Genomic DNA, 27,500 nt, shown 5'->3' on the forward strand with positions numbered 1-27,500 from the left:
TTTTTATAAGTGTGTGTGTGTGTGTGTGTGTGTGTGTATGTGTGTGTGTGTGTGTGTGTGTGTGTGTAAGGAGGGGGGAGGGTGTAGGATAAGCAGTAGTCTCCTTCAAGATCAGCAGCATTCCTCAACGTGAGCCATCCAGCGCTATCAGTTCCCGCCATCATTGATAGCCAGTCCCTGTCCACCTTGCAGGCTTTGCAAAAATCCCGCCACCCAAGCCTCCTCCCACGTAAAAGCGCCAACAGGCTGACATAAGTTCTTTTATAGTTTATATATTAAATATCTGTTTTAATTTTGTTAATGTTTTTAAATATTCTATTTTAATTGTTCATTACTTCTTATATCGTTTATTTATTTCCTTATTTCCTTTCCTTACTGGGCTATTTTTCCCTGTTGGAGCCATTGTCCTTATAGCATCTTGCTTTTCCAACTAGGGTTACAACTTAGCTTATAATAATAATAATAATAATAATAATAATAATAATAATAATAATAATAATCGCCTCCTTTTATACATATATGACATTACTGAATTATTATTACTTAAAAAGTGATGAGGTTAATCAGCCCGATGAGTCAGACTTTATTCTTACGGAGCAAATTCAGGAGGTTAATATAATATAAAATTAATCTAAGTGATTAAATAATAATAAAGAAGTAAAATTCTATAAAAGACAGAAATGTAAATTTCATCTACAAGGATGTAAGCTTCCTAAAGGTAATAAAATCTTAAACAACAAAAACTCTCAGAGTCCGATAAAATATCAGACAATGTTTTTCTGACCAAATCATTATTTTCTTTGCCTTCTAAAACTGAATATAATAAATCACAACGAGATACGATAAAATAATCACTTTCATATGTAAAGTATACAAATATACATATAAAAACTACAATAGTAATTACGGAAAGATAAAATTTGATGGCATGATTACAATACCAATTCCAAGAGGGGTAAAATTCCTAAGTAGGAAACGCATCAAAATGAAGTCTAAATATATGTAGAAACGCATAAAGATGAAGTCTACATATATGTAGAAACGCATAAAGATGAAGTCTAAATATATGTAGAAACGCATCAAGATGAAGTCTTAATATATATCTGATAATGAAAGGCGTATTACAAAAACGTTGTAACTGTAAGGCACATCAAGAACATACGATTTAACGAAAGCAACTTTTTAGGTTAAAACACAAAAACTAAAAAAAAGTGTTACCTAAGGAGTGAAAAACCACTAGGCTATCTACAGAGTACGATCACGTAATCACCGTATTTGATTTTACACAGCATAAATCAACAGGCCTGGGCAAGAAAAGGTATTAGACTTCTGAGCTCTTCCAAACCCCACAGTTAAGCCTCCGATAATCCATCAATAAAATCCTACTAATCCCCGGTGAATCTATCTACTTCTGAAGGCTGAGACTTCGTTAATCCAATCCACCTTTATTAGCGGGATTTAATGGAGACAGCGGTAAAATCTCAAGGGCTAACCGCTCTTCTTTAAATCCGCGAACATTACAACTCCCATTGGCTATGGCAATTAAGAGGCTTCATCGTGATCTTTAGTGACATGATACTATTAAACGACCTTTGGGTCACCGGTAATTAAGGCTGTATACTATATTCAAGATTCTGTTTAATTAAAGCTTCCATTCAGATGTTGCAGACATCCAGGAAAATCCTCTTATCGAACATGACGTCACAAAAACGAATCAACCATAAACTAAAGGAAAACTAAATAAACAAATGGCGGTATAAGACAGAGAAAGGAGGCGGGATGCGAAGAAGAAATATAATGACTGGAGGAGGAGGAGGAGGAGGAGAAAGAGGAGGAGGAGGAGGAGGAGGAGGAGGAGGAGGAGGAGGAGGAGGAGGAGGAGAAGGAGGAGGGCAACAAGACGGGGGCGCACATGCTTCACACGCCAGCAGAATTCGTCACGGGTCAACTCAACAAGGTAGACTAACACGCCCTCCTGAGGGGATGGAATAGGCGGTGATGGCAAAGTGGTTAGAGAGAGAGAGAGAGAGAGAGAGAGAGAGAGAGAGAGATATTCATACGGCAGTATAAGAACAAGGACAGGGGAGTATAAGAGAGAGAGAGAGAGAGAGAGAGAGAGAGAGAGAGAGAGAGAGAGATATTCATACGGCAGTATAAGAACAAGGACAGAGAGAGAGAGAGAGAGAGAGAGAGAGAGATTCATACGGCAGTATAAGATCAAGGACAGGGAGTATAAAAGTAGGTCGTGTAGTTTATGGTATTGAAAAGGTGTGTGCGTGTACACATCTATATATGAATGTGTGTGTATATATATATATATATATATGTATATATATATATGTATATATATATATATATATATATGTATATATATATATATATATATGTATATATATGTATATATATACATATATATATATATATATACATACATATATATATTAACTATTTGCATACATATATTCTACACCGACAGAAACCATTTTAAATACTTCACATAGGCTCAAGATATATATTAAAGAAGCTAAATTGTCAGCATCTAACACTTATTTAATACAATCTTCTCGAAACCTGAATATTGTGGGAAAATCCATTCAAATGAATTTACTACTACCTAAAGGAATCGATGAAAACAGAAAAATGGAAGAACATCTTACAAATTCAAAGAACATATTAGCGATCATAACCAGTTTATTTCATAATTGCAGCAATAATGTTAAAAATCGAGTTGAACATTTACAAAAAGCTTGATAGAATATATAACACGGCAAGCAACATAATCTCTAATATATAGAAGCTAAATGTATATTCTAAAATATTATTCAAAAAGGGAAAACATTAATGATTTGAAAATTTTCAGATAATATGTCAAGGATTCATACAGCTTCAATTATTGCCCTTTATTTTATGGGTTTATGATACGCTGTAGTTTCCTTTAATTCATCAAATAAATCATAGAACATTTCTGAAAGGCTGGTTTGGTATTTTCTCTGTGAGAGAAGACTTTATATATATATATATATATATATATATACACATATATATATGTATATATATATATATACCTCACAAGAGACCTAGTTAGTAATGTCCAATAAGGTACCAAAATGATATGGTGAAAACGATATAGTGATTCTAAAAAGATTCAAGGGGCAACATACCTGGAAAACTCAATTAAAATATAAACGTTGATTGTATTATACACTCAATGAAATTATACACGTTGATTGTATTATATAATCAATGAAAATATAAACGTTGATTGTACTATATAATCAATGAAAATATAAACGTTGATTGTATTATGTAATCAATGAAAATATAAACGTTGACTGTATTATATAATCAATGAAAATATAAACGTTGATTGTATTATACACTCAATGAAATTATAAACGTTGATTGTATTATACACTCAATGAAATTATAAACGTTGATTGTATTATGCACTCAATGAAAATATAAACGTTGATTGTGTTATACACTCAATGAAATTATAAACGTTGATTGTATTATATAATCAATGAAAATATAAACGTTGATTGTATTACATAATCAATGGAAATATAAACGTTGATTGTATTACATAATCAATGGAAATATAAACGTTGATTGTATTATACACTCAATGAAATTATAAACGTTGATTGTATTATACACTCAATGAAATTATAAACGTTGATTGTATTATACACTCAATGATATTATAAACGTTGATTGTATTATACACTCAATGAAAATATAAACGTTGATTGTATTATACACTCAATGAAATTATAAAACGTTGATTGTATTATATAATCAATGAAAATATAATCGTTCATTGTTTCTAACTAAATTCCACAGGTATATAAACGCTCAACATATTTGCATCGTACCAATATATAAATAAAAAAAACGATTGTACAAAGGACGGTATTCCTTTCTCTATTGGTCGCTGGTGATTCCACAGGAAGAAAGAACATTTCTGAAAGGCTGGTTTGGTATCTTCTCTGTAAGAGAAGACTTTATATATATATAAAAAAAATCTGACTCAAGATTAGGCAGTACAACTCACAAGAGGCCAAATTAGTAATGTCCGAAAAGGTACCAAAACGATATGGTGAAAACGATATAGTGATTCTAATCAGAAAAAAAAAAAAAAAAAAAAAAAGGAGGGGGGGGGGTTAGGTCCATTTAAAATCTTCTCTTCTTCGCCATTATCTCTTAATCGAAGCAAAGTCGTCCCATCGACCTCTGGAGGACAACCCTACCAACTGTTCATACAAAACACGCACTTCGAGAGCAATGGTGCATAAAGAGCATACTAAGACAACGCATCTCTGTCGTATTTCAAAGGATTATCTGATTCTTAACTAATAACAGCCCCCCCCCCCCCCCCCCGCCAGCAGCTTCAGCTCTGAAATTCATGTTCTTTTTCGCTTTTCTCTTCCTTAATGCTTTACTTTTCAAATGGATTAATGACCCAGATGGTTTGGATGCTTTACAATCGCGAAGATGCTGTATGTAGCCTTGAACCGTTTACCTACAAAATAGAGCTTCGAATCCTGACGTGGAGATGAGCTTCCTACATTGCAATCTAAATCTGGAAAATATCTCCTTTTTTGTTCAAAAAACGATTTTCATCAATAAAAAAAATTCTAAAGGTAATTTTCTTATAGAAATATTACAGAACCTCAAACTTATTGGCAATAATAGTAAAGTTTTCATTAAAAGATCATGTTTGTGAAGAACGGTGCATAGGTATAGAATTAACTAAAGTAAGTCAAAGGCTATGGGTGGGGTATCATCAGAAGTAAATACTAAATGAAATTGTACGTCCTAAGATGAACATGGATGGCAAAAACTTATGTTTTAGAGAATTGTCAGGCTTGACATAAGGTAAGTACATTTAATCGAATAGTTAAGATTTCCTAGCATATTAACAATTTTATTTACGAAACTGTTGACCTTTACCAATAGATATATACGATATTCTGTAATATTTTGAAATGAAAAAAAAAAAAAAAACAGATTAAGAATCAAGTTGTTTACTTGTCCCATGAATAAGATTAACAACTAAAACTACTTTCCAAAAATGTAAGCGACCTCTAAGGATACACGAGAAACCCACCTCTTCTTCATCTTGAATCATAATAACCTATTGCAAATGTATACCCCATTACGACCCATCCAAAAACTATTATTGGGGGAGAGATTTTGCGGCGATCGTATTCGTATGCCGACAATGACGTCTAATTTGATTTTCATGAATCCCAGGATGAAAGATATCCCGCCGAATTCTTCGGTCATCAACAACAACAACGTCGGCATCACCTTGGCCAAGCAAGGAGACGGCTTCCCATACAAATATCGTGCAGCTACTCATTATATATTCTCTCTCTCTCTCTCTCTCTCTCTCTCTCTCTCTCTACACATTTCCTACAGTTGGTAACTGTAGGAAAGCATTAACCAGACAGAATGAAAATCTATCTGTAGACAGCTATCGAACGGATTTGGGTTCACGCTCAATGGCAATGAGGGGCCCAGCTTGCTGGAACAGACTACCTCTAGAAATAAGAAAATGTATAAATGTTAGTTCTGATTTATTCAAATAGAAACTTAAGCAATATTTTTTAAATTTTACTTGAATGTATATATATCCTAGATTTTTACAATCCAATTATTGTGAATTTTATGTAAATAATTTATATTATATAACAGAATAACCATTTTATAATGGAATAAAAGTTTTTGACTTTGACTTTGACTTTTACTCTCTCTCTCTCTCTCTCTCTCTCTCTCTCTCTCTCTCTCTCTACCAAATTTGGGTATTACTTAATCATTGAGGGACAGCAAAATATATATAGCGAGAGGGGGGAGGAAAGGTTGAAACAAATAATTCAAGAAGTTTGTCTAGAAACCTTAAACATATTTTAAAAATTAATACCGGTTGTTATGACCACCTCAGAGTTGAGGTAGCCCATTGGAAACGCCACTGTCTCGGAATCTGTTGGACGGGAGTTCAAATCCAACTCAAACTCGATAGTTTCTGGTAGTGTCTGCAACCTCACCATTCGTGAACTACGGGTTCGACTTGGGGGAACTTATGGGTTTACCTGCAGTCACCAGCAGCCATTGCCTGGCCCTCCCTGGTCATAACTCGATGGAGGAGGCTAGAGTAATAATCTGTTCCATGGCTCTGCCATTCATGAGTGACCTTTAAACCTTTAAAATAAAGCTACTGTATAAGATAGAATTATAAATCACGTTTAGGAATAGTAAAATACATCCGATTTCCGTTCGTTGTATTGCACGAAAATATCACCAGAATGAGAGAAATACCAAGAAAATATCACCAGAATGAGAGAAATACCAAGAAAATATCACCAGAATGAGAGAAATACCAAGAAAATATCACCAGAATGAGAGAAATACCAAGAAAATATCACCAGAATGAGAGAAATACCAAGAAAATATCACCAGAATGAGAGAAATACCAAGAAAATATCACCAGAATGAGAGAAATACCAAGAAAATATCACCAGAATGAGAGAAATACCAAGAAAATATCACCAGAATGAGAGAAATACCAAGAAAATATCACCAGAATGAGAGAAATACCAAGAAAATATCACCAGAATGAGAGAAATACCAAGAAAATATCACCAGAATGAGAGAAATACCAAGAAAATATCACCAGAATGAGAGAAATACCAACACATACATTGATAAGGAGAGAAATGGGCAAGAGGAGGAGTTGCATGTCGGTCACCTATTGCCCAAAGGAGAGAAAGATCGTTCTTTCCTCAACAAAGACTAATGAAGTTTCTTTAGGAACAATCCACCGAGGCAATTACAACCCCATCAATATCCTGGCAATCTCTCTTATCTCTCGTTCCTATCACCTACCTCGACCGGGTATTTAACCCATAATACCCCTAGTAATATCCATACCCCTATTCAGTCTCTGCCTCTTCCCTATAGTCCATTTCTTTTAGCGAGTCATATTTGCACCGACTCGCAGCGGTGCCCTTTTAGCTCGGAAAAGTTTCCTGATCGCTGATTGGTTGCACAAGATAATTCTAACCAATCAGCGACCAGGAAACTTTTCCGAGCTAAAAGGGCCCCGTTGCGAGTCGGTGCAAATATGACTCGCTAAAAGAAATGGACTATAGTTCCCATACCCCTCCCTCTTATCCAGATCTTAACTCCATCCCTTTATACCAAACTCACTGAGGATTCCTTCCTACTTACTAAATGAATTATGTTTTCCATTTTATGTACACTAATATATTTGCTAAAGCCAATCAAAGAAAATAATCAAGGATGAAAATTTTCCGATATGCCAAAATCTATTCATCATTTTAACAATTTATTATATATTAAAAATTAGGTATCAACTGAAAATTTGGATCTTTCATCATTGGTAGATATTTCTGATAAAAATGTAAAAAACCTGATAATTCAAAACATGCAGAAATTTCAAATGTATATGTGCATATATATACATATATATATATATATATATATATGTATATATATATATGTATATATATATATATATATATATGATTGCAGTTTTCAACCCTGTTCCATCATCGGAAGAGAGCCATCCTCCCTTCTTCCTTTTCTTCGAACAGATCCCAGCCAGTCTCTCCTCTTCCCTGCCTCATAAACTTGGTAATTTACGACCGTAATCGGTGAGACTATTTTTCCCTTAGGCTTTATGAAGACCCCGACCGATGTCTAAGGCGTATAAATCGCCGTCATCAGCACCGTAAATACCACGCAGACGTTGCCTCGAATCTTGGACCATTCGGACAAGGTCGTTTGAAACAAAGGTGAACTAGCTATGTTACATGTCGTACTTTCTTACGTTATGCAAATAAAAAAAAACTGCAATATGGTAAAAGATGAGTATATGTATATTTTTTTTTGTAAGTTAAACAGAATACTTTTTACAGCTTTCGCTCATCATCTATGGACTTGGTTAAGGTATGTATCTCACACAAATTCTGACCTAATGTGCAAACAGACACACACACACATATATATTGTGTGTGTATGTATGTAGGTATGTATGTATGTGTATATATATATATATATATATATATACATTCACTTTTAAATATAGTTTCTGTAAAGAATGGCCACTTCCACTTCCTGTCCAGTATTTTGGAACGAAAATGCTGGATCTGAGCTCCTAACTCTGTCTTGGCCATGACACACCAAAGAAAACTAATCAACATGTTTTAATTCATAGAACGTGAGCATAATAACTTTTTCAGAAAACGAGTGAAAAATATATATTTCCATCTGCGATCTCTTGTTGGTGAAGCAAATTTATTTAATAGTTATAAAATGAAAATGTAAGTGTCGAGGAAGAGAAATATAATAAGTCACATGATGCATCGATCATGACGCCTCAGGTGGTAAAGGAGTAAAAAATTTAAGAAAAGAGCCGCCATGGATTACCAGACGCGAAAGGCAAAGGAAACTGACACTTCTGGATAGGAGTCAATAGGGGCCACATTGGCAGGCTCTTCAGGGGGGGGGATCCTGAGGAGAAGGTCGGAATTATAACTGCCAAGGGATCTCATCCGAGCGTTATTTATCCTCATACAATTACAATGCACTCTGTAGTAAATTACGCCGACAAAAGGATAACTGTCAGGTTCCCCTTTAATTATTTCTGACGTATGAAAACACAAACAGAATTTACAGTCCCGCAACGATTCATATCTCTTATTTGGATTCAATCAATCCATCCATACAAAAACAAACTAAGAATGCATAAAATATTCACTACCGAATAACACATTGAGAAAACAATCAAATTAAATATTAAGCTAATTAGAGACGCAAAGACAAATACGAAACATGAATATCGAAAAATCAATTACAAATGTGATATACTGACATACCGTGAGTAATAATACAAAAAAAAAAAAAAAAAAAAAAAAAAAAAAACCACAACACAAAGCTAACTAAATAAAAAAAATACAAGACCAACTCCACAAGCAAACACACCCACAAAAGCAGATACTTTCACGACCCAAAATTCAAAGCACAATGACTCTTTGCAAGCAACATTCTTCACTTACTGCTGCGCCTCCCATGAAACCAAATAAAGCTTTATCCTGTTACCCAAGAGAACCTGTTCTTGAACCTGACAAGCTGTGATAATGCAGCTTGGACGATACACTCATCTCTAAAGTGTAGAGGACGACACACCAGGAAAACTTCGCACGCAAATGTGGGTAATGTGTGGGTGTACAGATTTAAGTGTATATTTGTAACAGCTGCAATGAAATCAGAACTTCGAGATTACCTCATACTTTTTGGGATGATACTTTTATCAATAGAAAGCTTATATCTTAAGAGGGGAAATTAAAAGATGAATAAAGATTATTCCTTAAGTGGGGAAATTAAAAGATGAATAAAGATTATTCCTTAAGAGAGGAAATTAAAAGATGGATAAAGATTAAGCCTTAAGAGAGGAAATTAAAAGATGAATAAAGATTATTCCTTAAGAGAGAAAATTAAAAGATGAATAAAGATTAAGCCTTAAGAGAGGAAATTAAAAGATGAATAAAGCTTATATCTGAAATGGGGAAATTAAAAGATGAATAAAGCTTATATCTTAAGAGGGGAAATAAAAATATAAATAAAGCTTATATCTTGAGAGAGGAAATTTAGGGATTAATAAAGCTTATACCTTAAGAAAGGACATTACAAGATGAATATAGATAATACCATAAGATGGGAAATTAAAAGATGAATAAAGCTTATCTCTTAAGAGGGGAGATTAAAAGATGCTTTTCAAACTCGAAAAATATTTTCTGAAGATATTTGCAACTGGGAGCGATATGAAATCTTGTGTAGTAATATAAAAATACTATTAGAGAGAGAGAGAGAGAGAGAGAGAGAGAGAGAGAGAGAGGCGAAATAATTCAAGGAAGAATTAACTATTATATCAGATAGTCGATAACACACAATACGATAGCCAACATGATAGATGCACGCCTTCTAAGCCGACGAACCACTTGCATCACACCGAAGGGAAAAAAAGACCTCAGTAAGCCACCAATTATCATTCATGAAGAACACCGATGCATCCAATATTAATCCTTGTAATTTATACACGCAGCCCAACGCCGTAAAAAAAAAAAGTGGGCGGAGTAAAAAAAAGGGATAATATTGACCCTGGAACAAAAAAAGGTTTGATTTTGTATTCAATGCCATAGCCGTGAAAAATTAACCATAGTCTTAAGGTTGCACGGCTACCAGGATTTCTGGTGGGACTTCCTACACTAGTTGGGGTTCATTAGATTATCTCTAGCTTTTAGAAGGGGTGCGTTTATCCTTCCATATTTAAGTTATTTCCCCGATAAAATACAATGGTCCATCGAGATAAAAGAAAGGCATTGCAATTAACTTCTTGTGTTTGTATGCAAATCGGCGGTCAGGTCACTTTGGTAGCCAATGACTCGGTTACCCAAGGGTGCGCTGCTAGCATGGGGAAAAAGATACTTGGTAGTTGCCTAGTGTTATGTAATGATGTTCGATGAATATAAAAATAAGTATTGAAAAGTGTGCCACCCGATTCTTCATATGAATAAACTGCATTTACCGACTTCTCACCCTCAAAAGAATATAATTTTGATACACTTTCACTTTTCGTCCAAGTACGTTTTATACTTTCAAAATGATTATCTTCTCCAAAGGGGTTCACAACTCTTTTATTGAGTATGACCCTGTTCAGGGACATAGGATACTCCGATATGACTGTTGAAAATGAACAATCCTTGGATGTGTGACCATCAAAGTGCGACAGACAATGCCACAACTTTTCAAATTACAAGAAGATAGAATATTGATATTATATATATATATATATATATATAATTTATATATATATATAATTTATATATATAAATATATATATATATATATATACATATATATATAATATATATATATAAATATATATATATATAGATAATATATATATATATGTGTGTGTGTGTGTGTGTGTGCGTGCGTGCGTGCGTGCGTGCGTGCGTGCGTGCGTGCGTGTGTGCGTGCGTGTGTGTTATTCTCCGACAAGACTCGATAGGACTCTCTCCTGCCACTTAGCACCACGTAGTGTAGGGTATTAATGGCAATTAGATCTCATTAACCTGTCGAAAAGTCAAGACACCATTCATGATTATCGTGAGCAAAACTGTTAAATTACTGCTCCAAGAGAGAGAGAGAGAGAGAGAGAGAGAGAGAGAGAGAGAGAGAGAGAAGGGTTACAAAGTTGTAATCATGTTGTTTAATTAACCACGTGAATCTTACATCTAAAAACAACTCAAAATCAGGTCGTATATGAATGTAACAGAAGAAAGAGGAAGGTGTTACTTGTAAGACCAATCGAGGTTCGAAAATATGACAAAAGCAATATGGAGTTGTGATGAGATTCCTTATTACTGAATAGCGAAAAATCCATCACAAATGTGAATGTGATATACTAACACACCATAAGTAAAAATACAATAAAAACAATTCCAGAACACAAAGCTAACTAAATGAAAAAAATACAAGACCAACTCCACAAGCAAGACCAATCGAGGTTCGAAAATATGACAAAAACAATCTGTAGTTGTGATGAGATTCCTTATTACAATCTTCAGGAACGAATACTCAATACTTCAAATATTCTTATTTCTGGTTTGACATCAATGACTACTATTTCTACAAATAGAACTTATCCATATTGGTCCCCCTAACAATAATAAGAAAAGAAACTCTGCCGATGCAGCCATTACTTTTAACTCACCCTGCCTAAAAGAGGGTCTCCTACCACAATAATAATAATAATAATAATAATACACTAATATAATTGCCCTATACATGGTACATGGCCCGCACTGCCAAAAATGCAAAACCTAAGCTCAGATATAACTAAATAAGAGTAAATGACACGATTTATGGAAATATATAGGAAGGAAGTGAAGTCCAAAGTCAACACCAGCAGATAGGATTCAAAATCCGAGATGGAGGTAGAATTTTTATTTTTGATAATCTAGTTGTTATCCTTAAAGGTTACCTAACCGGGCTATGGGAACCTTGTTAAATACTGTTAGGTTCTCTCTCTCTCTCTCTCTCTCTCTCTCTCTCTCTCTCTCTCAAAAACAGTAAAAAATAATCAGCCATATAAGCCATATGATAAAGAAACATAAAATCTATAAGCATATTAAAAAATGATTGAAAAGGAATTGATAGAAAGAGGTCATAAATGTGATCAATATTATTATTATCATTATCATTATTATTATTATTATTATTATTATTACTCAAGCTACAACCCTAGTTTGGAAAAGCAAAATCCTATAAGCCCAAGGGCTCCAACAAGGAAAGGAAATAAGGATATAAATAAATGATGAGAACAAATTAACAATAAATCATTCTAAGAACAGTAACAACGTCAAGGGTTTTATATCGCAAAAAAAACGGAAATCAAGACAAATTTACCAAGGAAAATTATTTAAACAAAATATACATAATTGAAAAAAATAATAATGAATACAGGTAAAAAACAAAGGGTTGGATAGTTATTAATGTAAGAAATTCTTCCTGGAATTCCTTTACCCATCAGATAGCATCCGATTATTTAATTTTAGAAAACCGGCAGCACATCGGGACGAAAGGTCAGAAGGTCATGTCGAGGTGAAATATCTACTGTATAACGAATCCCTGTAAGTTTGAATTCAATCTTTTAAATTTGTTTTTTTTAAATTCACGGTGGTCTTTTAAAAAGTTATTATTCGACGAGCCCTGTAAGTTTTAATTCAATCTTTTGAAATTTGTTTTTTAAAATTCACGGTGGTCTTTTAAAAAGTTATTATTCGACGAGCACAAAATTTTATATATAAGAAAAGTTCGAATGCAATGCAACATGCATTAGGTTCAATTAAGTTTTAAAACGGTGAATAAAATAAGCTTTAATAGCGAAGAAAAATTAAAATACACAAATTATGAAAAGGCATTATCAACAACTATAATTCAGTGCTATCCGCTAGAATTCTTTTTTTGGACAAAATTCACTCTCTCTCTCTCTCTCTCTCTCTCTCTCTCTCTCTAACTTTCAACAACTATGATTCAGTGCTATCCGCTAGAATTCTTTTTTTGGACAAAATTCTCTCACTCTCTCTCTCTCCTCTCTCTCTCTCCTCTAATTTTCAACGACTGAGATTCGGTGCCATTCGCTAGAATTCTTTTTTGGACAAAATTAACTTTTCTCTCTCTCTCTCTCTCTCTCTCTCTCTCTCTCTCTCTCTCTAATTTTCAATAACTGAGATTCGGTGCCATCCGCTAAAATTCTTTTTTTTTTGGACGAAATTCACTCTCTCTCTCTCTCTCTCTCTCTCTCTCTCTCTCTCTCAAATGGGCCATCATACACGGCATATTAATCGTTGAATTATAAGGCGTCCGAAGGTAGTTGCTTACCACTGTCCGTCCCATAAATGTCCGTCGGATAGCACGCATGCCATTACCACCACCCCGCCCACCTGCCTACCATAACACGCTACCAGACACGATCTCATATTTGGCGCCCCGATGACCACGAGTTCCATAGGGCAGAGCTGAAATTTCCAGAGAGAGAGAGAGAGAGAGGAGAGAGAGAGAGAGGAGAGAGAGAGAGAGAGTTGAAATCTCTGTACTTACTAGAGTCTTGTAGGGAAATAGTTTTACAGGTGAAGATTTGCTCTTCCTTTTATTCCATATGATCACTGATGAACTTTGTGTCACTTTACGTCTTTTGGATTTGTGTTGCACATTATTTTATTAGAGAGAGAGAGAGAGAGAGAGAGAGAGAGAGAGAGAGAATTTTCGAATAACCGATGAACGGTTTCACACAGGTGGAGGCCTTTCCGGTCTCAGTTAAATGATCGTATATAGTTTGAAAGAATTGTAATGAACGCCCATTACTTACTTCTCTTTCTCTCTCTCTCTCTCTCTCTCTATCTCTCTCTCTCTCTCTCTCTCTCTCTCTCTCTCTCTCTCTCTCCTTTAGCTCCAAAACAATCGACTATCATCCAATACGCAGTTCATCACTTTGATCAACAAAGCCATATAGTATTGTTATAATAGGATACCTTATTGTCCTATCCTTCGTCCTGTTCAGGGATCAAAAGCAGGCTGAGAGAGAGAGAGAGAGAGAGAGAGGAGAGAGAGAGAGAGCTCTAACCATCATAAAAAATGCACATCCCTTCTCATTCAACCGTGGATCAGAGAATAGATAAACTTGTAAATATCTAAAGAGGATGTAGTTAGGCAAACGAAACAAAAAACACTATTAACAATGGCTGCTTACGGTTAAAAGGTTCCACTAAAATGTCAATACTAAAGTCTTTATATGTTAATGAAACTTCATAATTGTAATTAACATTTTTTTTTTATGTTAACATATGCACAACCCAAATTGCAAATATTTTATATTGAGGACGTAGTTGCTGTCCTAATCTTCTGACTTTATGAGTAGTTAATCAAGTTCTTATCATGAGTTTTAAATCTTAATGATAAAAAAAGTCGGCAAATTGGTATCTAATTCTAAAAGCTGATACTAATGTACCTGGGTATCTACATTAGATAAAATGATGGGCAAGTTTCCTCTTTGATTTCTAATCATTCATTATATTTTCATATAAAATAACCTACGACTAAAAGATAAATGGATTATCACAATATAATTTCTAGATTATAAAAAAAGTAAACAATGTAATAGAAAATTAAGGTAATAATATTAGCTTGTGTTACATTCAGGTAATAATATTAACTTGTGTTACATAAAAGAAGATTAAAACCAAAACGAATATGTAACCTTAAGTAGAAATTTCAGTGATGATTATAGTAATAACTTATTGTTAACACTAGTAATTTCCAAATTAAACAGATTAATTAATAAATTAAATCTGATGCTACATAAAAGATGATTAAAACCAAAACGAATGTGTAACCTAAAGTAGAAATTTCAATGAGGATTATACTACTAACTTAGTGTTAACACAATAGTCCATTTCTTTTAGCGATGTATATTTGCACCGACTCGCAGCGATGCCCTTTTTGCTCGGAAAAGTTTCCGGATCGCTGATTGGTTGGACAAGATAATTCTAACGAATCAGCGATCAGGAAACTTTTCCGAGCTAAAAGGGCACCGCTGCGAGTCGGTGCAAATATGCATCGCTAAAGAAATGGACTATAGTAATTTCCAAATAAAACAGATTACTCAATACATTAAATATAATGACTAATTACAGCGAGACAACGACTCAATGAGGCAATGAAATGAAGTAAGTTTGACAATCGCGGAGGGCAAAGATGGGACATCACCCTATTGCAAAAAGCGACAACAGTTCAGATCCTATTGCAAGTAGTGACAGTATCTCAGTGACGAGCCAAGAAGGAAAGAGACGATAAAAAGCTTTAATGCAACTCATGCAACTGGGTTACTATGAGCATTACCCGAGAAAGTACTTAAGTGGCCAAGAAGCATGATGCCTCGCGTACAATTCCTCGAGTCGAGAAGATATATGAGACCCACTATAGTCCATTTCTTTAGCGATGCATATTTGCACCGACTCGCGGGGCAGCCCTTTTAGCTCGGAAAAGTTTCCGGATCGCTGATTGGTTAGAAGTATCTTGTCCAACCAATCAGCGATCCGGAAACTTTTCCGAGCTAAAAGGGCAACCGCTGCGAGTCGGTGCAAATATGCATCGCTAAAAGAAATGGACTATAATGTTACTCTAGAAAGTGAATAAAGATAGGGAATGGAGATCCAAGAAACATCAGGGGACTGGTCCCTTGGTAGTACCCCCAAGGTATCAACAAAAATGGATGCCAATTGTACGCTTTGAAGTTTCAATCTTTATGGGCTCATTGCCTCTCGTGTTTCATTGCTGTCCATAACGTCGTTAATTTCAAAAGGTAATTAGAATGCAAGGTTTCAAAGGACTCAGGGTGGAATGGCAAAGGGCATCATCTTTAGTCTTCCAGAAGAGAGAGAGAGAGAGAGAGAGAGAGAGAGAGAGAGAGATACTACATCATAGAAGAACATGATACAGAATCCAGAATATAAGAGACGAGCACCTAATAGGAACCAGAGGAAAAACAAGGGTGGGGTGAAAGGGCGGAATTAAAAGCCCACTCTCTTATCGGTCCCTGAAAGGAAGATTTTCGTCGGCTCATAAATTCGAAGCTTGATTCATTTTGGCCGCCACAAACCGAAGAAGGTGGAAAATTACAACAATGCAGGAAGCTGCTTGTATGCGTCTGGGGGAGTGGTCGAAGGCATAACTGCATCGATTCCAGGCGTAAGTGGGAAGCGCAAATGGTCAATAATTACGCTCACAAGAAACGGACGGACGAGAAACAAAAGCAAGAAGTAGTGCGTATCCTACAGGATCCTTCGATGAGCGGAGAGGACGATGAATGTATAAGGTCTTTGAGGTGGTGGTGGTGATGTGTTGTATAACGCTTAGAAGGAGATTGGTTACCAAGAGTAGTGGCGAGACTATAACACGAGGCAACACAATCGGCCGTAGGGGGTCCACAGAGAGAGAGAGAGAGAGAGAGAGAGAGAGAGAGAGAATGTGTAGTGAAGGCACGTCTGGCATTTCCTCCTTGCCGCCCACACCGCATTAAAGGAAAGAAACAAAAACTCGTTCTATCTCTGCATTTGTGAAGACCTTCAAACGCCAAGTAATGTTCTTTAACAGGTAAGCAGGCAATTTGGATGTATGCCAGACCTTGCAAATTCAGTTTCAACATCTTGGCATCTCTCTTGTCACAATACAGGTCATTTTGTAGTTTCTTGGATGAAATACTAATTGTATTTACTAAACAATTTTAGAAATATGTACGTATGTACAATACATTAACTCTGTAAGAATTTGTTTTTGTTTGCGTGTTTATGAAAATATCACTAAAACACAACCTTTTCCTCTTATCTTTTTTATAAGAAAAATAATTTCTGTTTGTAGTTTCTTGGATGAAATACTCATTATATTTACTAAACAATTTTGGAAATATGTACGTATGTACAATGCCTTACTTCGATAAGAATGAACTGCTTTTGTTTGCGTGTTTATGAAAATATCACTAAAACATAACCTTTTCCTCTATCTTCATAAGAAAAATTATTTCTGACACCCCAAAAGTTAAATTTACCCTATTTCGTGGTAAAAACATCTCTTGGTCCAATCATGATTTTGCATATGGATTACTCATTAAGGAAAAAGCAAAACTGACAGACTGATAAATGCAAACTCGTATCGCAAAGAAACAAATATATAGTTGGAATATGCATAGACATTGTGCGACAGGGACCATCTAACATCTAAAATACCCAATAGTTATTAAAAGAGAGAGAGAGAGAGAGAGAGAGAGAGAGAGAGAGAACTCATACAGGGGACAAGAGACTTAGTATCAATATAATTTCACGGACGAAATACAGAGAGAGAGAGAGAGAGAGAGAGAGAGAGAGAGAGAGAACTCATACAGGGGACAAGAGACTTAAGTATCAATATAATTTCACGGACGAAATACAGAGAGAGAGAGAGAGAGAGAGAGAGAGAGAATGTGATACATAACATAAACACAATGGACGAAATACAGAGAGATAGAGAGAGAGAGAGAGAGAGAGAGAGAGAGAGATGTGATACATAACATAAATACAATACATATTACTTGACTGAAAAGATATTTCAATGGCATCATCCACCAACTAAGAAAATCATTTAAGCCTTTATTCATGGCCAAAGTTCCCACGGACAGAAAATGATTCCCGGAGTCCTTTTGAAGCAAGGTGTGCCAGATGCTCATGAACTGGTAGGAAGAGTAAGCCTCCTCCCGCAGCAGGAGGAGGAGCAGAGCCCGGGGCAGCACCACCAGCAGCAGACATGTAACCAATATGCAAACACAAGTCCAACAACCAACGTCAAACTCTTGTAATTACCAGCGACTAATGGGTCCAAATTGTGCGTGTCTGCATTCCGAAGTGAAAACTTATAGACGTCAATTACGCTGGGTTTAAAAGATCCATTTTCGGGCCTTAACGTGCTCGGAAAATAATGTCCTGCGTAAAAAAAAAACTAGACAGTACATACCCCACACATACAAACATATATGAATATATATACAAAACATACACATACTATTATATATATATATATATATATATATACATACATACATATACATATATACATATGTATATATACATATATATATACACACACATATATATACATATATATAAATTATAAATATATATATATGCATATATATATATACATATATATATAGTATATATCGGTAAAAATCACAGGGAAATGTAATGCTCATAAGCAAAGTAACACAAGAAAAATGTAATAGTAAAATATAAGATTAAGTTCTGACTTGTTTCGTGATACTGTATTTCTGCAAAAGCATCACGAAGCTAGTCAGAACTTAATCTATATTTTCAAATTAATTTTCCCTGTGTTTATATATATATATATATATATATATAGAAAGTCTTGCTACTAGTGTTAATATGTCGGCTCTATGCTGTCGCCAGTTTTAATCTATTCTGAACATGTCGTCATGTCAATAATACCCTCCCCGAAAGTGTCAGTCTCGCCGCCAAATATAATGAACAAATCGAACCTAAAAAATCCCATCCATAACGATTATCGGATGGGATCATCATGACAAGCATCTCTAAAAAAAAAAAAAAAAAAAAAAAAATGCAGAGCTACATTAAAAAAAAGAAAAAAAATTCCAACAATCCTCACTGAAAGAGAACACCGAAGTTATGCAATTGTTCGTGGCACGCCATAATATCTTGGGAGAGCGCGGAGTAGGACTATTGGCACCAATGATGTCATGTCCACAACCCCCAGCTGAGTGCATCCTTCGAGGAATCAGGCCCGGCTATAGAGTTCAGGCGGCGGGTTAAGTGACACTGGAGCGACGAACATCTAAGCGCAGCAGGCATTTTGCTTGATGGAAGCAACGGATAGTGTTTTTTTTTTTTTTTTTTTTTTTTTTTTTGCAGTCCTGCGCACTGCAGCGAAACGGAGCAACAAAAGAGTCTTAGGTCGCCAAGACTAACAAAGGAAGAAAGGCAAACATCGACATGTGTCAGCAATCTGTTTTGCTCGAGCCGACTAAGAGACACTGCCAGGGAGCGGGAGAGGAGGGGAGGGGGGGGGGGTAGAGAAGGCACCACATGATGGGCACAGAAGGAAAGGGAACCACCGGGCATGCGAAGGAACAGAGAAGAGGGCGTTACGTTGCAGGTCAATATTTGCAACACAACCCCAATTCTTTTGTCTTCCAACACGGTGCACTACTCCTGCAGGGCGTCGCCTTCCCCCTACCCCAATCCTGGCGTCAGAAGGCACGCGTGGTTTCCAAAGGGACACACCGACGACTTAGGGCACAAGTCTCTCAGGCGAAGCCCTCCGTCACACACACACACAGAGAGAGCAGCTGAAGAGGGACAATCGAACCAAAGGGAGCAAACCCACGCGAGAGCACACAAGGGAATGCCATGCGTCCAACAACGAGGACAAACAAGACAATATTAGGTCAGGAAACAATCGTCTTCTCTATAATGGTATACAAACACAAACTCCACTTGGTATGCTTACGCACAATTCGCTATTACTAATGTGTATATGACTTTCCTCTACTTATATCAACGGTCACATTCCAGGCATGTGCAGAAGGACGTGGGCTTGATACCTTTCGTTTCAATAAATATTTACATTTTCGAATATAATTTAATATAGATGAATAGATAGAAAATTCATATAATAAATACTTTCCTGAAAGTCATCGGTTTGACTGTAACATCTGAGAATCAAAATAGCGGTTTTTTCCTATTGTGAGGACCAAGATAAGTTACGAACCCATCTTTTATATATATATATATATATATATATATATATATATATATATATATACATATAAATATATATATATATATATATATATATATATGTATACATATACATATATATACATATATATACATACATACATATATATATATATATATATATATATACACACAAAAATATAGATAAAATTAGTTTACGAGAACCCTTGGTCAAAATACTTGACCTCATTTCGCGAAGAGAGTCAGGTCATTCATCCATTCATCCAAAGTCATGAATAATGAATGAATCAGCTGAGTTAATTAACAACAACAATCTTAGGCCCACTATCACCACCAAATCAGCCAGCATTCATTCCGCAACAACTCCATCATATATCTTTTTAAGAATATGAGCAATTTAGAACTCAAGTAACTTTTAAGGTTATTTATACTGTAGTGTTTTTTTTTTTTTTAGGATTTTTAATTATTCAAAAACCTCCCTCCTAAAATTTATACATAAGTTACCAGATGCATTGCATGTATAATTTGCACGATAATCAGCCCTGCATAATATGAATACATGATCCATACATACATACATACATACATACATATATATATATATATATATATATATATATATATCTCTCTCTCTCTCTCTCTCTCTCTCTCTCTCTCTCTCTCTCTCTCTCTCTCTCTCTCTCTCTCTCTCTCTCTCTCTCTATATATATATATATATATATATATATACATATATATATATATAAATTTATGTGTGCGCGTGTGTTCTAAACCATAAACATAAGGATTCATGTTCAAAGACCAGTCGAAAAGTAAAATCCTCAAAGCCTATAAAATTCCAAAATAAATTTAAGTTCATTATTAGCAGCTGTACATGAATGACAGCTTCGAATAGGAACTATTAAAATGCTGCAACTTGGCCAAACGAGTAAAACATACGGCACGTAAAATAAACAGAGAGTATATTATCATTATTATTATTAAATGCTAAGCTACAACCCCAGTTGGAAAAGCAGGATGCTATAAGCCCAGGGGCCCCCAACAGGGAAAATAGCCCAGTGAGGAAAGGAAATAAGGAAATAAGGAAAAATAAAATATTTGAGGAATAGTAACAATATTAAAATAAATATTTCCTATTTAAACTATAAAAACTTTAACAGAACAAGAGGAAGAGAAACTAGATAGAAAAGTGTGCCCGAGTGTACCCTCAAGCAAGAGAACTCTAACCCAAGGCAGTGTAAGACCATGGTACAGAGGCTATGGCACTACCCAAGAATAGAGAACAATGGTTTTATTTTGGAGTGTCCTTCTCCTAGAAGAGCTGCTATACCACAGCCTTTGCCACAGCTAATGTCAATAAAACGTTTGTCGAATAGTAGAGTATGGAAACGCGTGTGCGTTAGAGGAATGAAACATGAATGTGTTTACTGGATAAGGTAAAATTTCAGATATGTTCATATGGATTTCCATATCTACACATTAAACTTTGAACAGGCATTTCCCCCAAAAGGAATAAGCCTCTAAAGCTGTTTCATCATTTTGGAAATACCATGTTCCAACATTTATTGCAAAAATCCATTCGTGTGAAATGTTGCAACTTAAATCCATCGTGGTGAACAGTTGGCAAGGCAGTTTATATAAAACTTAGGTGAACTGATGCCAAATCTTGCCAGGTCAACTGATAGCTTTAAATTAATATGGTGAACAGTTGTAACGGGATCTTATTTCATAGAATCAATCTCTTTTATCATTACTTTTATTTTTCTTTTTATTGTGAAAAATCATTCTGGAGAACTACTGCCATATCACTTCGGCGGTAAATTGTTGTCAAAAAAACTATAGTACAAAATCAGCTTGGTAAATCGTTACCACAATTCATTTGATAAGTTTAGCCGAGTAAATTATTACTACAGCAGTTTATTTTATAAAATCAGCCAAATAAACTGTTACCACAGCATTTTATTTTATAAAACCAAACACGTGAACTTTCCGCCAAATTTTTATATCAAATCAATCTCTTGTACTCTTGATAAAGCAGTCTATTCTATCACGAAAATCTAGTAAACTATAAAAACGGCACTGTGAACTATTGCAAATAAGCCCTATAATGTACTGAACCGTCCAGCTGAACTGATATATGAAATCATTATAACCGACTTTTGCTATACCAATATCTGGTGAAAATCATTTGGGTGACATTTTTGCGTTACAACCAATCAGATGAAATGTTGTCCCACCAGCTATAAAATTAATAAAGTGAACATTTCGTTTATTTAATTCTGAAAAACAGTTGCTAGGGGATTTTATGAAATGAAATCAATCTGGTGAACTGGTGTGCCACCAGTTATAAAACTAATAAAGTGAAAATTTCACATCTGTTTATTCTATTCTAAATAAACAGTTGTTAGGGGATTTTATGAAATGAAATCGATCAGATAAACTGATGTCCCACTAGTTATAAAGTAATAAATTGAACCACATTTTATTAATTCAATTCTGCAAAAACTTTGCTAGGGGATTTTATGAAATGAAATAAATATGATGAACTGTTGTCCCACTAGTTATAAACTAATAAATTGAACCACATTTTATTTATTTAATTCTGCAAAACCTTTGCTAGGGGATTTTATGAAATGAAATATGATGAACTGTTGTCCCACTAGTTATAAAACTAATAAATTGAACATTTCACATTTTGTTTATTCAATTCTTAAAGCACTTGCTATGGGATTTTACAAAATGAAATCTATAAACTCAATTTACCGAACTGTGACCGAGGATGTTTATCCCATAAAATCAATTTAGTGAACCTACCGGAAGGACAACGAAAAGAAACACGACAATAAAAGGAATCTAATTCCCTAAAAAAAATATTGCTGTCTACGAAGTCATCGTCTAATAATACATCTCCCTCAAGAAACAATGGAACAATAAATTCTAGAGAACACGATGGATCTCATTAATTTATTAGAAAACACAGCCTATTCAGCCTTAGTCTCCCCTCATACATAATGAATTCGTCATGGTGTACCATATTAACCTTAACCTTTGTACGATAAAAACTGTTTTAATTTCAATTACTTAATTCTGTTGGGTAGTCTTATTTCTAAAAATACAGCAACTTCATCATAGTGCATAAAACTGAATATTTAAACAAATATCTAATGTCCGTATACCTAAAAAATACCCAGAGACAGGGACCCAATACATATAAAATGAGAAAACATCTATGTCATGGTAATTATAGCAAATGATCATGCCACTATTAGATGATTCAACAAGGAAAATCAAGGTATTCTTCACATTGATCTAACAACTGCTAGTTACTACGGCTGTGTAAAAAAAAAAAAAAAAAAAAAATGGAAAAACAACATACGCAGAAGATTAATGTTGGGAGGTTGATGATCCAAGCTGTAGTTTTGCATCCACAACAAAGGACAGAAAAAGGGGCGGAGGAGGAGCAGGGTGGAGGAAGGAGGAGGAGCAGGTGGAGGAGGAGGAGGAGGAGGAGAGGTGATGGAGGAGGCCCTTGTTGCGGGGTGGATGGCATGGAATTGGGAAAAACGAGACAGCGTTCGTAAAGTGGATGGATAGGGTAGGATATGATTTACATACAGGAGCAACAATGTTTCTCCTAGAAGTCCATCTCTAAGGAGAGAAAAAAAAGAAAAGAAAACATATACACCATTATGAAATTATCAGCTCATCCGTTCTCTCTCACTTTTATCCAAAGGTGAGAAATTGAATGAGCCACACGCAGACTAGCCCGTCGTCTCTCACATCCACAGGTGGATGAATTGAAAGAGAGAAAAACAAGAGCTCTCTCTCTCTCTCTCTCTCTCTCTCTCTCTCTCTCTCTCTCTCTCTCTCTCTCTCTCTCTCTCTCTCATCCAGAGGCCCATCCACAGGTGAGAAATCGAGACAAGAGACCGCGGCAAAATGGACCCACTCATTACACAAACAGCCGAGGTTAATGTGCTGGCTTCAGACAAATATCTAAAGAGGCATTAACTCTTCGTCTCTGCAATGCAATTTTTGCCATCCTGCATGACCCGGCAGAATCCAAGATTTCACACGGAGACTAAAAAACCCTATAAAAATCCGACACTTCGGACGACCCACTGTAACACCATCATAAATGCCATATCAGGGAAAGGATCTTATTCATATCACCATCATCATTATCATCATCATTGATGCAAAGGGCATCGGTTAGATTTCGCCAGTCGTCTCTATCTTGAGCTTTTAAATCAATACTTCTCCCCTGATCATCTACTTAAGGCTTCATAGGCCTCAACCATGTAGGCCTGGGTCTTCCAACTCTTCTAGTGCCTTGTGGAGCCTAGTTAAATGTTTGGTGAACTAATCTCTCTTGGGGAATGCAAAGAGCATGCCCAAAACATTTCCATCTACTACTCACTATGGTCTTATCCACATAAGGCACTCAAGTAATCTCTCCTACAGAGTATTCTAGAAGTTTTATTCCAGCTGCTACCAAGTTGTGGAATGATCTTTCTAATCGGGTAGTTGAATCAGTAGAACTTCAAATGTTTCAAAGTTGGAGCAAATGTTTTTATGTTGACCAAGATGACATGAGTCTTTTTATCGTTTATATATGACATATCTGTTTTTGACGTTAATAGTTTATATAGGACATATCTATTTTGACGTTGTTACTGTTTTAGAATGATTTATTGTTAACTTGTTCTCATTATTAATTTATTTCCTTATTTCCTTTCCTCACTGGGCTATTTTTCCCTGTTGGAGCCCTTGGGCTTATAGCATCTTGCTTTTCCAACTAGGGTTGTAGCTTGGCTAATAATAATAATAATAATAATAATAATCCGGTCCTGCCATTTAACTCCCAATATTCTTCTGATGGCTTTGTTCTCAAATCTACTAAATCTGTTGGAGATTGTTTCATTGTCATACCAAGACTCATGTCAATGCAGTAACACAAATCTCACTCTAAGCTGATATATAGCCTGATTTTCATACGCAATTTCAGGCGATTTAATTTCCAAATTTTACTTAACATAGCCAATGTCTAATTTGCCTTTTTCTATCTTTCACTAAACTCCAATTCTAAAGATCCTGTAGTTTATTTCATTTTTCCTTTCACATGTAAAATTATAAAGGCTTTGTTTTATCACAATAGCAGGAGTGTTATCTAAGGGACTTCCACATATGCATCTACATCCAATACAATATTAATTACTTATTCTGGAAGCTTTTTAAACCATGATATATAATACTGATAAGATATACACCATATCCAAATACTTCCGTCCTTGAATATGTATATTAAAGGGCAGACACTTATCTTTATACCAATATACTTTTCCTTATATATATGTATATATATATATATATATATATATATATATATATATATACATACATATATATATGAAGAGAGAGAGAGAGAGAGAGAGAGAGAGAGAGAGAGAGAGAGAGAGAGAGAGAGAGAGAGAGAGAGAGAGAGAGAGAGAGAGGGGGGGGAGTTCTAAACCTAAACAAAAATTTTTCAGTTTTATTTTGCGTATTTTCCTTTGTCAACCCTAACAAACACACTCCACAATAATCTTCCTCCTCTACAATATTCACACGCCAATCTATTTTCCAGTGTGTTTGCTGATGGACGCAGACAAACTTGACTTCTCCGAATTTCCCACGTTTTTAGCTCTACAAATATTTCACCATATAGGCAGATTGTTTTCTATTTTCATGATTCTGATATCGTGTTAAACTTCCCATATTCCTACCACACGCACACATAGAGAGAGAGAGAGAGAGAGAGAGAGAGAGAGAGAGAGAGAGAGAGAGAGAGAGAGAGAGGAGAGAGAAAGTGTGTAAACCACAGCAAGTTCAAGATTTTGTAACTCACACTAGGTTGATCCTCATACAAAAGAAAGGGGGTTTTCCACAATCCAATAAAGGCCATCTCAAAAATATTATTGCATTCCCAGCATCCTCAAATGAAAAGCAGTTAATTTTGAGGGATCCCTGTATAAAGTAAATAACAAAGATAGTACGAAGATGAAAAGTGGGGAATTTTTTTTTTTTTGGGGGGGTGGATGTGATTGAATGACTGTGACTGAGATTCTACTGGAAAATGCTTCAATTTTCTGATAAGATACTAATAATCCTTAAAACAAGCTATATAAAGTTATGATTCAAAATGACCACACAGCGCTTTAAAAACTACTAGCACCACATGAATCAGTGGAACTTTTAAAAGTTTAAACCTGCAGCGAATGTTTTTTATGTTGAACAGGCTGACATTTGAAAGATCTATTTCAATGTTGTTACTGTTCTTAAATATCTAATTTCAAATATTGTTCATTACTTCTCTTAAAGCTTATATCTCCTCATTTCCTTTCCACACTGGGCTATTTTATTCTGTTGGAGCCCTTGGGCTTAAAGCAACTTGCTTTTCCAGCTAGGGTTGTAGCTTTGATAATAACAACAACAATAATAATACATCAAAGTTTCTATGTGAATACCACCCCGCTTTATGTTGATAAGGCTTTACATATGAAAGATCTATTTCAATGTTGTTACTGTTCTTAAAGCAACCTGCTTTTCCAGCTAGGGTTGTAGCTTTGATAATAACAACAACAATAATAAAGTAACCTGCTTTTCCAGCTAGGGTTGTAGCTTTGATAATAACAACAACAATAATAATACATCAAAATTCCTCTGCGAATACCACCCCGCTCTCCTACTCGTGAAGCTTCTGGAGCGACGTTCCCCAGGACGTGTGTCTTTCGAGATTCCAGATCGTCAGTGGTAACCTGCTTTTCCAGCTAGGGTTGTAGCTTTGATAATAACAACAACAATAATAATACATCAAAATTCCTCTGCGAATACCACCCCGCTCTCCTACTCGTGAAAAGCTTCTGGAGCGACGTTCCCCAGGACGTGTGTCTTTCGAGATTCCAGATCGTCAGTGGTAACCTGCTTTTCCAGCTAGGGTTGTAGCTTTGATAATAACAACAACAATAATAATACATCAAAGTTCCTCTGCGAATACCATCCCGCTCTCCTACTCGTGAAGCTTCTGGAGCGACGTTCCCCAGGACGTGTGTCTTTCGAGATTCCAGATCGTCAGTGGTACAGAACATTTGAAGAGGAGGGGCGCCGCTGGAGGTGTTCCTCCTCCACCTTATCCTCCATCTGTACCTGCCGCCGTCATGCTCTCAAACCCAACAAACACAACTCGCACATTCCACGATCTCATGTTCCCTCTGACGTTGCCCCTGGCCACAGACAGCCAGGGTCCATGCACTTCGCATGGTCATGCGTAAATGAGGCAACAGAGGCGTATATGCCCCGTCCAGCCTTCGGAGAAGTTCGACCAAGTTCAACAACTCATAGGCGCTACGTGGAATACAAATAGGGCGATTCATCAGCTTAGTCTTAAGAGTTTCTCCCTTGAGAGAAAGAGTATCTCGAAATGGACTTTGCCTTGAGGTAGGACAAACCCAGCAGAACATTTAACGAAAAAAAATTACGATGATTATATTTATTAATGTTTTTAAAAACCTCTTTATTTAATACTGTACGTTCTATTAAATAGTT

The 27,500-nt window shown here is 35.6% G+C and overlaps 1 protein-coding gene across 1 annotated transcript in view; it reads right to left on the reverse strand.

The window, feature by feature from the left end:
- The window catches only part of LOC137616700 (cyclin-dependent kinase 4-like), a 344,007-nt gene that overhangs the window by 104,625 nt on the left and 211,882 nt on the right, over positions 1 to 27,500 (reverse strand). The gene's annotated exons all lie outside the window — the stretch shown is intronic.

The sequence above is a fragment of the Palaemon carinicauda genome, chromosome 22 (assembly GCF_036898095.1).
Source record: "Palaemon carinicauda isolate YSFRI2023 chromosome 22, ASM3689809v2, whole genome shotgun sequence".
Lineage (NCBI taxonomy): Eukaryota > Metazoa > Arthropoda > Malacostraca > Decapoda > Palaemonidae > Palaemon > Palaemon carinicauda.